This window comes from Bubalus kerabau, chromosome 13 (genome assembly GCF_029407905.1).
Source record: "Bubalus kerabau isolate K-KA32 ecotype Philippines breed swamp buffalo chromosome 13, PCC_UOA_SB_1v2, whole genome shotgun sequence".
In the NCBI taxonomy this organism is placed as follows: domain Eukaryota; kingdom Metazoa; phylum Chordata; class Mammalia; order Artiodactyla; family Bovidae; genus Bubalus; species Bubalus kerabau.
Genome location: NC_073636.1, coordinates 12,659,493 through 12,672,178, shown reverse-complemented (window position 1 = coordinate 12,672,178; position 12,686 = coordinate 12,659,493). Strand labels below are relative to the sequence as shown.

Genomic DNA, 12,686 nt, shown 5'->3' with positions numbered 1-12,686 from the left:
GCTCCTAAAACAAATCTGAGGACTTGAATCCCTTCAGCCTCTCCAACTAAGTTTGCAGAAAATACTTCACCTTAGAAACAGGATATCAAGAACAAAAACAAAGACTGGATTTAGAATTCAGGCTGTGAGCAAGAAAAACAATTTTCCTGTCATCTTTGCCATTTTAATTGGAATTGCTTGCTGCTGTATAAATTCAGCTCTTGGCTGAGGGTATGGAGACATTGGTTCTTGCTTGCTCCTTTTCTTTAAACACCAAGGACAGTGCCATACCTATATTTATATGGGATTTTAAACATGATGGCAATTTTGCTTAGGCAACCAGAGAAGAATTTTAAATTATTTAACTCCAGTGAGAAGAAGTGGGAGGAACTGTAGCACCCTTTGGTGAACTTGGTTTGGGGGTTGAGGGTAAGCAAAACAGAGGTCCTGTGGATCTGAGCATCTCTGTGCAGTGACCCCTACCCTGGCCAAGTGCTTCAGGATAAACAACCCTAGAACCCAACTTGGACCAAATCCCTGGCATGCACCCATATTTGTGAAATGAACTAATTAACCAAATGAATCCATAAAGGAAGCCTTTTCTACACATAAGACTGTGGGATGAAAAACACCACAGGGGGAAGAATTACCAGGGACGTGAATGATCCAGGGCATGAGACAGAACAGATTGTATGAAGGAGCAAAGGCGCAGTGGGGGTGAGGCTCCGGAACTGAGTCGGGGTGAGTTTTCATTCTTTCTTTCTCTTGGCTGCGCTGGGTCTTTGCTGCTGTGCGGGCTTTCTTCTAGTTGTGGAGGGCGGGGGTTACTCTCCAGCTGCGGTGTGCGAGCTTCTCACTGCAGTGGCTTCTCCTGCTGCAGACCACAGGCTCCAGATGCAAGGCCTTCAGTACTTGCAGCACGTGGGCTCATTCGGCTCGGGGGCCCTAGAGCGCACAGATTCCAGTAGTTGTGGTGTGAAGGCTTGGTTGTCCAGCAGGATGTGGGATCTTCCCGGACCAGGGATGGAACCCACGCCTCCTGCATTGGCAGGTGGATTCCTAACCACTGTGCCACCAGGAAAGCCCTGGGGTTAGTTTTCTAATATTCCCATTATGTAAGTCTAACTTATTTTATGAATGCACCAAACAGACGAGGAGGAATTCCTGGCCGCGGGGGAATTCCTGTGTAAAGATGTCTTAGAGGGGGAATGACAACCCATGCATTACAGACACCTGAGTGTCAACTGTTCACGTCAAAACACAAAAGCACGTCGGAGATGGCAGAGTCCCCCTTGGCCACATCTTGGCCCTGCCACCAAACCCAGAAATCCTTTTCTGTAGCTGCCGACTTGAACTTCCGGACCTGTGGGGGAAGCTCTTAAAATCTGTGTAGCTACCCGGGCTGTGACAAAGGAAACACATTGTCTGGAAATGTATAGTGTAGCGTGGAGTTCTCAGGGAAGGACGTGAAGAGAACAAATGAGTCATCCACAGATTTCAGACAATTTGATCTCCCTCAGAAAGCCTGAAAAGAAACCACAGCAAAGGGGACCACAAGAGCGAGGCTGTGCGCACGGAAAACCGGCCCTCTGCAACAAAAAGCGAAAGGTCTCAATAAGAAATGGGAAAAATGGATTGAAAATGGGGATGAATCATCTTAAATGGCATCCCAAGGAAATTGGTTTGCAGTTTCACAGAGGAAATGGGTCCCCTGAAATGACAAGACAGGCTTTGACATGATAAATGTGTTTTCTCTGTGTGTGCGGGTGGATTTGCAGCTTCAGATGCTGCTGGAAAGGTGGCCACGATTGTATAATACCTGACACACAATGTGTTTGGAACAGGAGGGTACTAGTCCTCCGGGGCTCATTATACTCAGAAAATTTTTTAGGGATCCCAAATGACAAAGATTGGTCTCTGAAGTGATTCTCTTGAAGGTCCTTTCCCTAATGGAGCTGAACTGCTTATTCAGTGAAGCCCCACTGATTTCTAGAGGAAAAGGATGCAGACCACTCCAGGTCTAATTAACCCGTCCTATGACAGTTAGAAGACTGTCTTTTTCTGTGGAGCCCATGGCCTTTGAGTTGAATATCCCATCACCTCCAAGGTCAATGTGTGCCTAATACAAGGTTTCTGTAGGAGATGGACATTCAGCAAGTGAGATTGTTCTAGAGCCTCAAACTTGGCTAAGAAACCCATCCTCTGACTTGGCACCTAGCTCAACTGGGGCTGTAGGTAACCAAACAGTGTTCAGTCACACCTGATTCACCCTGAGGCTCACAGGTCAGCACTTAAAGAGGATTCTAGAGGGAGGCAAAAGACTGTGCTAATTGAAGAGGTTGTGTGTGTGTGCATTTCTTTTTGAAAATATTGAAGACCTTATCCTTGGAGCTCCATGATGTCAACCTTAAGTATTAAATAAATTAACTTTATGTACCTCACTTACACCACATCATTTGAAACTGGAGAAACATGAGCTCAAATAGTCACTTAAAAATGAGTGACTGTAGGCAACTTAGCCTTTCTGAGCTTCAACTGTTCCTCTCTGTAAAGTGGGTTAGCAGTGTCTGCCACAAAGGGTAGAGAGTTAGGTGAGAGACGTATAGGAAGTCATCCTAGACTCTACTTGATAAGCAGTACCCATTTCCCCTTCATTTATCCCTTCTGTCAAATCCACGTCACCCCCTTAGACATGGTAGAAGTCCTCTTAAAAAGAGTTTGAATCAAACGCTTTACTTCCTTAGGAGGAAGAACAACCTTCTGGGATCCATGTATTAATTTTCTAATAAAAGAATAGAAACACTCTTATGTTAAATTCCATAACTGAGTCGGACTGCCCTGACAAAAGGCATGGAATACAAAGAATTATCTGTTGCATCCGTAGGGAAAAAAGATGTTTGGCTAAGATTTATAAGGTATAGAATCAGAGTAGCAGAGACTTTCAAGATTACAGTGTCTATGATACTGCTAAAGCTGAAGTTGACTTTTTTTTTAAGGAAGGGAAAAAGAAAAACTGCAGTCCAAAATATTGTTTTATTTTTTAAAAAAGATTTTTTAAAGCTTTTGGCTGTACTGCATGGCATGTGGGATCTTAGTTCCCCAACCAGGGATCAAACCCACACCCTTTGCAGTGGAAGCGTAGAGTCTTAACCACTGGACCAATAGAGAAGTCCCTAAAATGATGCTTTAAACTTAACCACTGCTTCTCTTTTATTTGTGAATCCCTGGTCCCATTTTTTCCCACATCCAGAGTGTAGGCTGTATAAGATGATGATGATTTTATTATAAAATATTAAAAATGCCTCACAGGCATATAAAAATGACTGTGACTGTATCTGTCCTGAGTTAAAGTGGATGAATTAGAGAGCACCCAGGCACTTTCTGCTGGATTAGTCAAAACTGCATTTTAATTCTATGTGTGCTAAGGAAATGCCATCAAGGAAGAATAAAGCGGTTTTTTATCCATTCATATCATAATACACATCTGCAATAAAAAGCAATCCAGCTTTTGATCATGAAGGTGATTTCCTGGGTATTATTTTCAGCCTTTTGTTGCATAAGCACCCCCTTTTGTACATTAACCTCCTGGGAGAAGGTCCACTGCCCTGACAATTTCAGCCACATCTTAGAGTTGCCTGTGTAATTTACACATTTCAAGTTTGCTAATGGGTTCTTTATATCAAAACTACCAGAGACAGAAAAACCTTTCTTTGAATCTTCATCTTGAAAGAGACATTGAAAGAAAGCCGTGGACTCGTCCCCAGGTCCTGTTCAAGGGAAGGTTACATTAAACTGTGACTAAATTAAACAGGGTGCACTTCTGAAGAGTCAGATCTTTGCTTAGAAACTTAATGACAAAAGCAAAGAGGAGATCACATGAAAATTCAAATTTCCATTTCCTCCAGCCTTTTCAGATTAATGCCAAGGAAATATATTGTCCTCGAAAGAGATACCTTGAGTTTGAACAAGTGGTTCTAATATTACATAACAAGGAATGTAATTTCTCATTTTACCAGGTCTCAGTCCTGTTCTGTAACATGCTCAGAAGAACCCTGGGGAAAACTGAGCTGTGGGCTGGTGACACAAACCTTTCCCAGAGCAGCTGCTTTGCTTAATGTTTAAGTGCGACTCTTCCAAACGAAGAAACATCCACAATGAAAGCGGCAGCAGCAACACCTAAGTGTTCATCCTTGCTTTCCCTCCATTGTGTGGAGTTCATTACAGAAGTGGAATTGGTTCCTGAGGATGAACAAGGGACAAAAGCATAGAGGGGCTAGTCTGTGGTCTGCGCCAGGGTCCAGCAAACCACAGGGACCCAGAGCTAAATCTGATCCGCAGCCTGCCTTTGTAAATAACGTGTTATGAGAACTCAGCCACTCCTATCTTTGACATGTTATCTTGTCATTTACACTCTGTAACAGCAGAGATGGGCCATTACCAAAGAGACGATAGGGACTAGGAAGCCCCAAATATTTACAAGCTGATCTTTACAGAAAACGTTTGCAGAGATCGCCTTTTGCTATCAAAATTAACAAAATAAGAAGATACTTCCGTATTACCCACAAAGTAAGGAGCAAAGCAGTGAGCTGCTCTTAAGAGCATCTTCCCAGAGCTCTATTGCGCTTCACTAGTGCCAGAGAGAGGAGGTGTGAGATTTAGAACTGAGTGTATTGCTGTAGATTGTAGCTGCTTTACCATAGAACAGGCTCAGGCAGCCACAGAAATGGGGATTTAGATTTGCTTGCAGGGTGGGGGTGGGGGAGATAAATGACATTTAGAGGTCCTGATCTTATTTGCTTTCCACATAGGTGACAATCTTTCATGATTTTATTTTCTTTCTTTTGTAAAGGGCAAGAGATATCTCCCTCTGTGCATGCGTGTGTGTTAATTCACTTCAATTGTGTCTGACTCTTTGTGACCCCATGGACTGTAGCCCTCATGGCTCCTCTGTCCACGGGATTCTCCAGGCAACAATACTAGAGTAGTTTGCCATTTCCTTCTCTAGGGGATCTGCTCAACCCAGGGATTGAACCCAGGTCTCCCGCATTGCAGGCAGACTCTTTACCATCTGAACCACCAGCGAAGCCCAATATTTCCCTCCAAGAGCTATTAAATGTGTACCATTGCCTTTGGGTCACTGCCTTTTAGAGAAAACCATGACAGTTCCTTCCTGCAATGGATTTCCCTTTCTTCATTTCATGATTAAATGTGATATTATCTATTCAACATATAATTGAACACTAATTTACTGCTGTTTAGTTTATTGACTCACCCATTGCACTTGATACTGTATATTCACTCATTATCATATGTATTTATTCCTCTCTTACTGGTTGTTTCTTCCTAATCTCTTTTGATGGTTAATCTTCATCTTCCAGTCTTTTACTTTTTTGCATGAATCAACTTCTAACGTGCTCTATAATTAATTTCTGTGCTTATTCTGTGCAATTGTACTTGGTATTATTTCATAATAATTTATAATAATTATAAATAAACAATAAAATAATAATGTATTGTTTTACAATGTATTTTATCTATTTTTCCCACCCCTCTTTCATTCCTCCTGACCTCACTGAAACATTCACCTCATCAGGGCAGAGATTTGCTTTGTTATCTTACTACCAAGACTAGAATCTAGAACAAACTAGCTATTTAATAAATATTAATAATTGCTCAATAAATATCTTCAATTGCCTACTGCATACTGGGGCATGGGGACTACATACCCCATACTAATATACAGGCATTCATCATAAGACAGAATTCCTACCCTCCAATCATTTCTAACTGGAGGGTGACTGGAGTGAAAGTAAACAAAAATTATTCTACTGAAATAACCGGATATCCATGGTGGGCAGTGTTTGGTCGCTTTGGGGAAAGGACTAAAGTCATATAGAAAGATCCTAGGAAGGAGAACAAGACCTGACCCAGGCTCTAAAGTACCCACAGAGTCTCAATAACCTCAAAGAACACTTTCAAGAAAAGGGCATGGTCAGGGACTAGTTGTGGGTCTGGGTAAGGACACCAGTGTCCCCTACTGCTCTTGCCGTGAGCCACAGGGATGCCATCTGCTTCCTCCTCTTTCTTAAGGATGCTGTCTACCACCGGCGTTACCATTTCTTTAACCTCCTTTGTCCATTGACAGATGAATGGATAAAGAAATTGTGGTATGTATATCTCAGCCATGAAAAAGGAATGAATTTGAGTCAGTTGTATTGAGTTGGATGAACCTAGAGCCTCTTATATAGAGTGAAGTAAGTCAGAAAGAAAATAACAAGTATCATATATTAACACATATATATGGAATCCAGAAAAATGGCACTGATGAACCCAGTAGAGAACAGAGTTGTGGACACAGCAGGGGAAGGTGAAGGTAGGCCCAACTGAGAAAGTAACAACACAGGGAGCCCAGCCTGGCACTCTGTGATGATTTCTGCAGGGATGGTAGGGGAGAGGGAGGCTCAAGACGGAGGGGATGTGTGTATATATATATATATATATATATATGACTGATTCGAGTTGTTGTATGGCAGAAACCAACATAAAATTGTAAAGCAATTTTCCACCAATTAAAAAAATACCCTTCATTCAGAGGTCCCTTCTTCATTAGACCTGCTATTTAGAGGGAGACACTTTTAGGATGTATTATCTGTCAAAAGGATGGTGTGGACGGCTGAGGTAGCCATGGGAAGGAAAGAGTGAACGCCTGGAGGGATGGGCAAGTGAAATTAAGAATGCATTATGCACGGAAACTAGGAAAATGGTAAAACAGACGAACCTGCTTGCAGGGCAGGAATAGAGACACAGATGCAGAGAACAACACGTGGACACAGTGGGGGAAAGCGAGGATAGAACGAACTGGGAGAGTGCCATTGACATATATACATTGCCAAGTGTAAAGCGAATAACACTAGTCAACACTTCCCACTAGGGAAGCTGCCGTATAGCACAGAGAGTTCAGCTTGATGCTCTGTGATGACCGAGAGGGGTGGGGTTGGGGAGGCTCAAGAGGGAGGAGATGTCTGTATACATATAGCTGATTCACTGTTGTACAGCAGAAACTGACATAACATTATTCCTAAGCAATTATACTCCAATAAAAATTAATTAATTAAGAATGCACAGAATTTGATGATTTCTGGTTGCCTGTGATTAGAAGAGGAAGGGTGATGGAATTGGTGGGGAGGGGATTAGAGAAGAAAAAAGGGTGATCCATTCACAGTCAGAGGGGGCATCTGTGGGTTATAGATGAAACATACTCAGTTTGGGGTTACCACGAAACCATCCAATGAAAAGCCTCTGGAGCCAAGTGTGCATATGGAGATGACAAGAATGTGAAGGCTTTCTGATTAGAGGTGACAGAGCAACAGTAGGAGAATTTAAGGTCAGAATTTAGGGAAAAGAAGTGAGATGTGGAGGACAGAGCTTTGGGGGAATACCAAAGTCAGGAGGAGGAAAAGGAAACAGCAAAGCAAACAGAGACCTGGGCAATCAAGCAGGTGGAGAAAACTCAGGACAGGTGGTTAGAAATCAAGGGAAGGGTATCCTAGAGCAATAGGCAATGCTGCGTTTCTGGAGGGGAAGAAACAAGAAACAGAATGCCCTTGTGACGGTAAGTGAAGGTGCCTAGGGAAGGGGGGAAAGGGTTAACCTTAAGAAAGCTGCCTTCCAAGAAGGAAGGCAGGGAGACTGTCTTTGGGGGCTAGGGCTGGAGAAAGTGACAGCAGGGAAGGAACCGAGTGTGTCAAGGTCATTTAGTCACTCAAGGGCAGCAGAAGGGTTGCGCTCACTACTGCGCAACAGGCCCCTTCTAATCACAGGCCGCCTACTGCGGGGGCCGTTCCAGGGCCAGGAGTGTGCTCCAAGACTCAGTGCCTGGAGGCACAATCTGTATCCTCAGTTCTTAGGAAAGCAGAGCTGGGTCACCAGACAGCCTAAGGAGGACATTGAGTTTTCTCTTGGAAGCAGGGCCCCTTCCTGCAGCTGGGAGAAGGTGAAAATATGAGGCCTCTCATCACACTGAGTCACTGAAAATCTCCGGTGGGTTTTCCCCGCAGGTGGGGCGTTCCTGTACATAGTCTCACCAAAAGGCCAGCTAAGGTAATAAGTTTCACTGACAGATTCTCTATTCCCCACTTCCCTTCCTCTCTCCAATAAGCCTCTTTTCTCTCCCTCCTAAGCCATTTGCATACTGCATTGGGAACAATGGGCTTTGAATGCCTTTCTCACGTAGGGTTGGGACATTTGAACTTTTGTTCAAAAGTATTCTATGGATTATCACAGTTAAAAAAAAAAAGAGAGAGAGATGCTATACACATCCACTGTCTTGTTCCAACTTCTTCCCAAGCTCTAGATGGATTGGAATTCTGTCTTATTCCATTTTTTTTTTTTTAATTTTAGTTTTCTGTTTACTGCCCCAAAGCTATCTTCTGCCAGTCCTACAGGCAAGGGAACACCCCTTTAACGCTGTGCTCACCTTGAGACTAGACTCAGGGCTCTCCTATGCCACCCAAGCTCCAAATCTGATCCTACAAATACAAACAAGTAATGTTGATCTAACAGAAGCTTTTAAGAGTTTAGAGCAAAAGGATGCATTGCCTAGGAAAACTTCATGAAATAAATTTCATCCCTGGGTCTCCATGTTTTCACACAAAGTATCTTGTTACCTTTAGTTCATCCCTACCTGGTATGATTTTCTGATTCTGATCTGGCATCATCATTTTTCTCTGAATGCAATCCAGGTTGGTACAGTCCCCCTTCAAGGCACCTCTTAAAACAATGTTTATAACACAATACAGTGTCACAGAGCGGATGCTGCCAATGCAAAATGGCACCTGCTCGTCGCTTCCGGTTTCTGGACTTGCATTCTAGGTCTGCAGCCTGAAAACATGCTAATTAAGCTTTGGAGCAACTCAGCTTGGACTCATATTGAAATTTATGGTTTAAACAACCAGATCTTTTTTTTTTTTCCTTGAATTTGAAAAAAATAGCTTTTTTCCATCGTGTACTCAGTTCAGTTCAGTCACTCAGTCATGTTTGACTCTTTGTGACCCCATGGACTGCAGCACCCCACGCTTCCCTGTCTATCACCAACTCCTGGAGTTTACTCAAACTCATGTCCATAGAGTTGGTGATGCCATCCAACCATCTCATCCTCTGTCATCCCCCTTTCCTCTTACCTTCAATCTTTTCCAGCATCAGGGTCTTTTTCAATGAATCAGTTCTTCCCATCAGGTGGCCAAAGTATTGGAGTTTCAGCTTCAACATCAGTCCTTCCAATAAATATTCAGGACTGATTTCCTTTAGGATGGACTGGCTGGATCTCTTTGCTGTCCAAGGAACTCTCAAGAGTCTTCTCCAACACCACAGTTCAAAAGCATCAATTCTTTGGTGCTCAGCTTTCTTTATAGTCCAACTCTCACATCCATACTTGACTACTGGCATTGTGTTTATCTCTATTAAACTTCATTTCAGCCCAAAGTTCTAGCCTGTCTCAATTCACCTACTCAACATACATAGATTGAGTGCCTATAATGGCCAGAGCCTTCAGAATGTTGATTCTTTCACTAAATAAATTAAATAACAGGCGGGTCCATCTTCAAGAAGAGGGAAGTTAGACTTCACCTCCAGTGGGAGGGGCATGAAATGGATGTACAGATAATTTAAAATTCAACCCTCCTCTTGTGTAACTTCTGCTTCGCATATACTCCCACATTTTGGCATCAATGTCTTCATTGACATGGTCTTCTAGCTTCCAGCTTCCCTGGTTTCTGGCTTTTCTTCCTCTCTGGATTGATAGTGTTAAGCCTGCCTCCATTGTTGTTTTATTTGTTCAGCTTTACATCTCTCTCTTCTATTATGAAGGGTAATTTTTGAATTAAGCACGTGTGAACAGGTGAGGGGATACTTCTTGTAACATTCCCCTCCCCCACTCCGCAGTCTCTCAGGAGTGAACAGTTGAGAGGGGGAGAATGTTGGTAGCAACCCTACAGGAGATTCTGAAATTATCCAGGGACTCCTGACCCCAGAGATTTGGGTCCAGGGCTTGGAGCATCTGAGCAGGGGAAGATTGCAGTGGAGACCTGCGAGTGCTTCTGACACCCTGAGCTTAGAGGCGGTGGGCTTCTACTGTAGAATTGGCTAATCGGTCTCTGCTTGAGGTGGTTAGGGAGACCCTGGTCCAGTTTATTTCACATCAACACAAGCTCTTATCACTTGCATTGGTGCTCCAAGGGGGCTGAGAAATGTCCCCATCGAGCACATTTAATGCAAAGAAAGGACCTTTGAGTCCAGCTCTTCTATGTCTAGCAGACATCACACCTAGGTTTGCCTCCTGTAGACAGAATATAAACAGTCCCTTCAAATCAAGAGCTTGTTAAGAGCCCACATCACTAACCAAGGTTAGGAGCAGCGGCTGCAGCAGCCTCAGAAAGGCCATGGAGATTCTGTTTCCCTGGTGTTCCTAAAAGGATCACCTTATAAGTGGGATCTCGCCATGTGGAGACAGTCGACCGCATTTTGAAATTTTAGCACAGACTTTTACAAACAGACATGAAAACGAATGCCTGTGTGCCTGATGGTTTGAAAGCAGAGCCTGTATGAAGGCAGAATTGACACCATGCTCTTGGGGGAGCCTCCCCAAAGGGAAAATGGATATTTAAATGTGAAAACAGAAAAGCATCTGTGTGAACTCCTGGAGAGATCAAAATGGAGAAGGAAGTCCTGAAAGCAATAAGTTCTCTGCAGTGGACAGCTGGGGGCCGGAGTGGGCAATCCGGGAGGCATGGTCAGTGGTCCACTGGCGAGAGGCGGGGCTGGGTGGGGTTGTGCCAATGGAGTGGGCCCTCCACCCTGGGTTGTTTTGGTTTCCTACACAGACCGTAGGCTAAAAAGTAGTTCATTCATTGATCAACAAAGCCAAGTTTGTGAGCAGGAGATGATTCTGAAAACGCTAGAGGTTAGAACTGACCAGGAACAACTCACGAGAGACACGTGTAGGGCTGGGGGTGGGCGGCGGGGGTTGGGGGATAGGGGCGGGATTCGGCTCTCTCCCGGCCACCCCCCCTCTCCCCAAGCTCTCCTCTTGCCTTGCAAATGCATGAATGTACACGTCTCTTACAGGGCTGGCGGAGTATAAGGAAGAAAGTACAGGGGGCGACGGTCTGAAAATCATTCACCACCCGTCACTGCACAGCTAAGAGCATCACACACAATTGCATGCAACATGGTTTCATTTTCAAGAAAAAGATTAGGAACCGCTGCTTCCCTGCCACACCCCCTCACCCTGGCCCGCCCTGGTCCCAGAGCTACTTAATGTCTCAACATTCGAGAATGAGAGTTCTCTCATCTGACATCAGAGAGGACTTTCAAGCTGGTCAGTGTGATTTTTCTCACCCACTGGGTCCAAAGTGGGGGCTGGACTGGAACCCACAGCGGGACCGGGTCCCGGTTCGAGTGGAAATCGCACGCAGCCGGTTCGTTAGGTCTGCGGCTTTCCTCTGAGGCCTTTGCACCGTGTATGTTACATTGTCCTGTTCACGACACAGGGTTTCTGCGTCATCCACTCCCTTCCCAGTGGTCATCCTGTTGGGATGGGTCATCTCAGCCTGTTTGAATGGATCTCTGAAACCCCCCTCATCCTTGTCAGGGGCTCTCCTGGGGAAGAGAGAGTCTCTTTCTAGCCAGAGACTGGGGAGGGTTACACACAATTCCAAACCCCGCCTTGGTCTGGATTCTCTAGGTGCTGAGCTTCATAGCATGGATCCGATCCCCTTAGAACATGGAAACCTGGACTCCTGGCCACCTCCACCTTTGCAGACCAGAGCGAGTGCTGGATTCTAATAGCAAATATTGGTTTCTTCCCCTTTTCAAGTGGACAAACAAGGATAATAAAAGAAAGTTGAACATGGGAATTCTGGTCCTTTTTGGATCACTCTACCCATCAGAGAATGCCTCATTTTCAGAGAGATTTCATTTAAAGGGAAAATTTTATTCTTGCTGCCTGTTTGTAGTAGTACAGAAGGGATATCCTGAGACAGGCTGGGATGTTTGAGGCTCTGTATTAAAGTTATTGTGCTGCGCTTAATCACTCAGTTGTGTCTGACTCTTTGCAACCCTATGGACTGTAGCCTGCCAGGCTTCTCTGTCCATGGGGATTCTCCAGGCAAGAATACTGGAGTGGGTTGCCATGCCCTCCTCCAGGGGATCTTCCTAACTCAGACATCAAACCCAGGTCTCCTGCATTGCAGGCGGATTCTTTACCACCTGGGCTACCAGGGAAGCCCAAGCATTCTGTAGTGGATAGCTTATCCCTTCTCCAGGAGAACTTCTCAAACCAGGAATAGAACTGGGATCACCTGCATTGCAGACAGATTCTTTACCAGCTGAGCTATCTGTGAAGCCCATATTAAATTCTTATGCCCACCTAATACAAAACAGAAATGACTGTGAAGAGCTTGCATTTTGAGTGCCCCATGGGTATAACACAACAGCTATGAGCATGGGTTCCTCTTTCAATTCCTCCTGTATTTTCTTCTCCATCCCTGGTGAGGTCTGTGGGTCAGGGGTACTTGGAGAGGGTGGGGGTATCCTTACTTCCAAACTCCCAAGGAACATATGGGGAAGATTTTCTTCCATGCTGATCTTGTTCTCCAAGCTGGGAAGAAATTAATCGGACTAGAATAGTATTGCTTGGATTTCTCAAAAAT

The 12,686-nt window shown here is 44.4% G+C and overlaps 1 long non-coding RNA gene across 1 annotated transcript; it reads left to right on the top strand.

The window, feature by feature from the left end:
- Nucleotides 1-7,491: 7,491 nt before the first annotated feature.
- On the top strand, nt 7,492-12,058 carry LOC129626206 (uncharacterized). The gene is made up of 4 exons (XR_008701825.1): nt 7,492-7,591; nt 8,037-8,079; nt 11,101-11,353; nt 11,720-12,058. It is a non-coding gene; the product is annotated as an uncharacterized LOC129626206 (long non-coding RNA).
- Nucleotides 12,059-12,686: the final 628 nt, after the last annotated feature.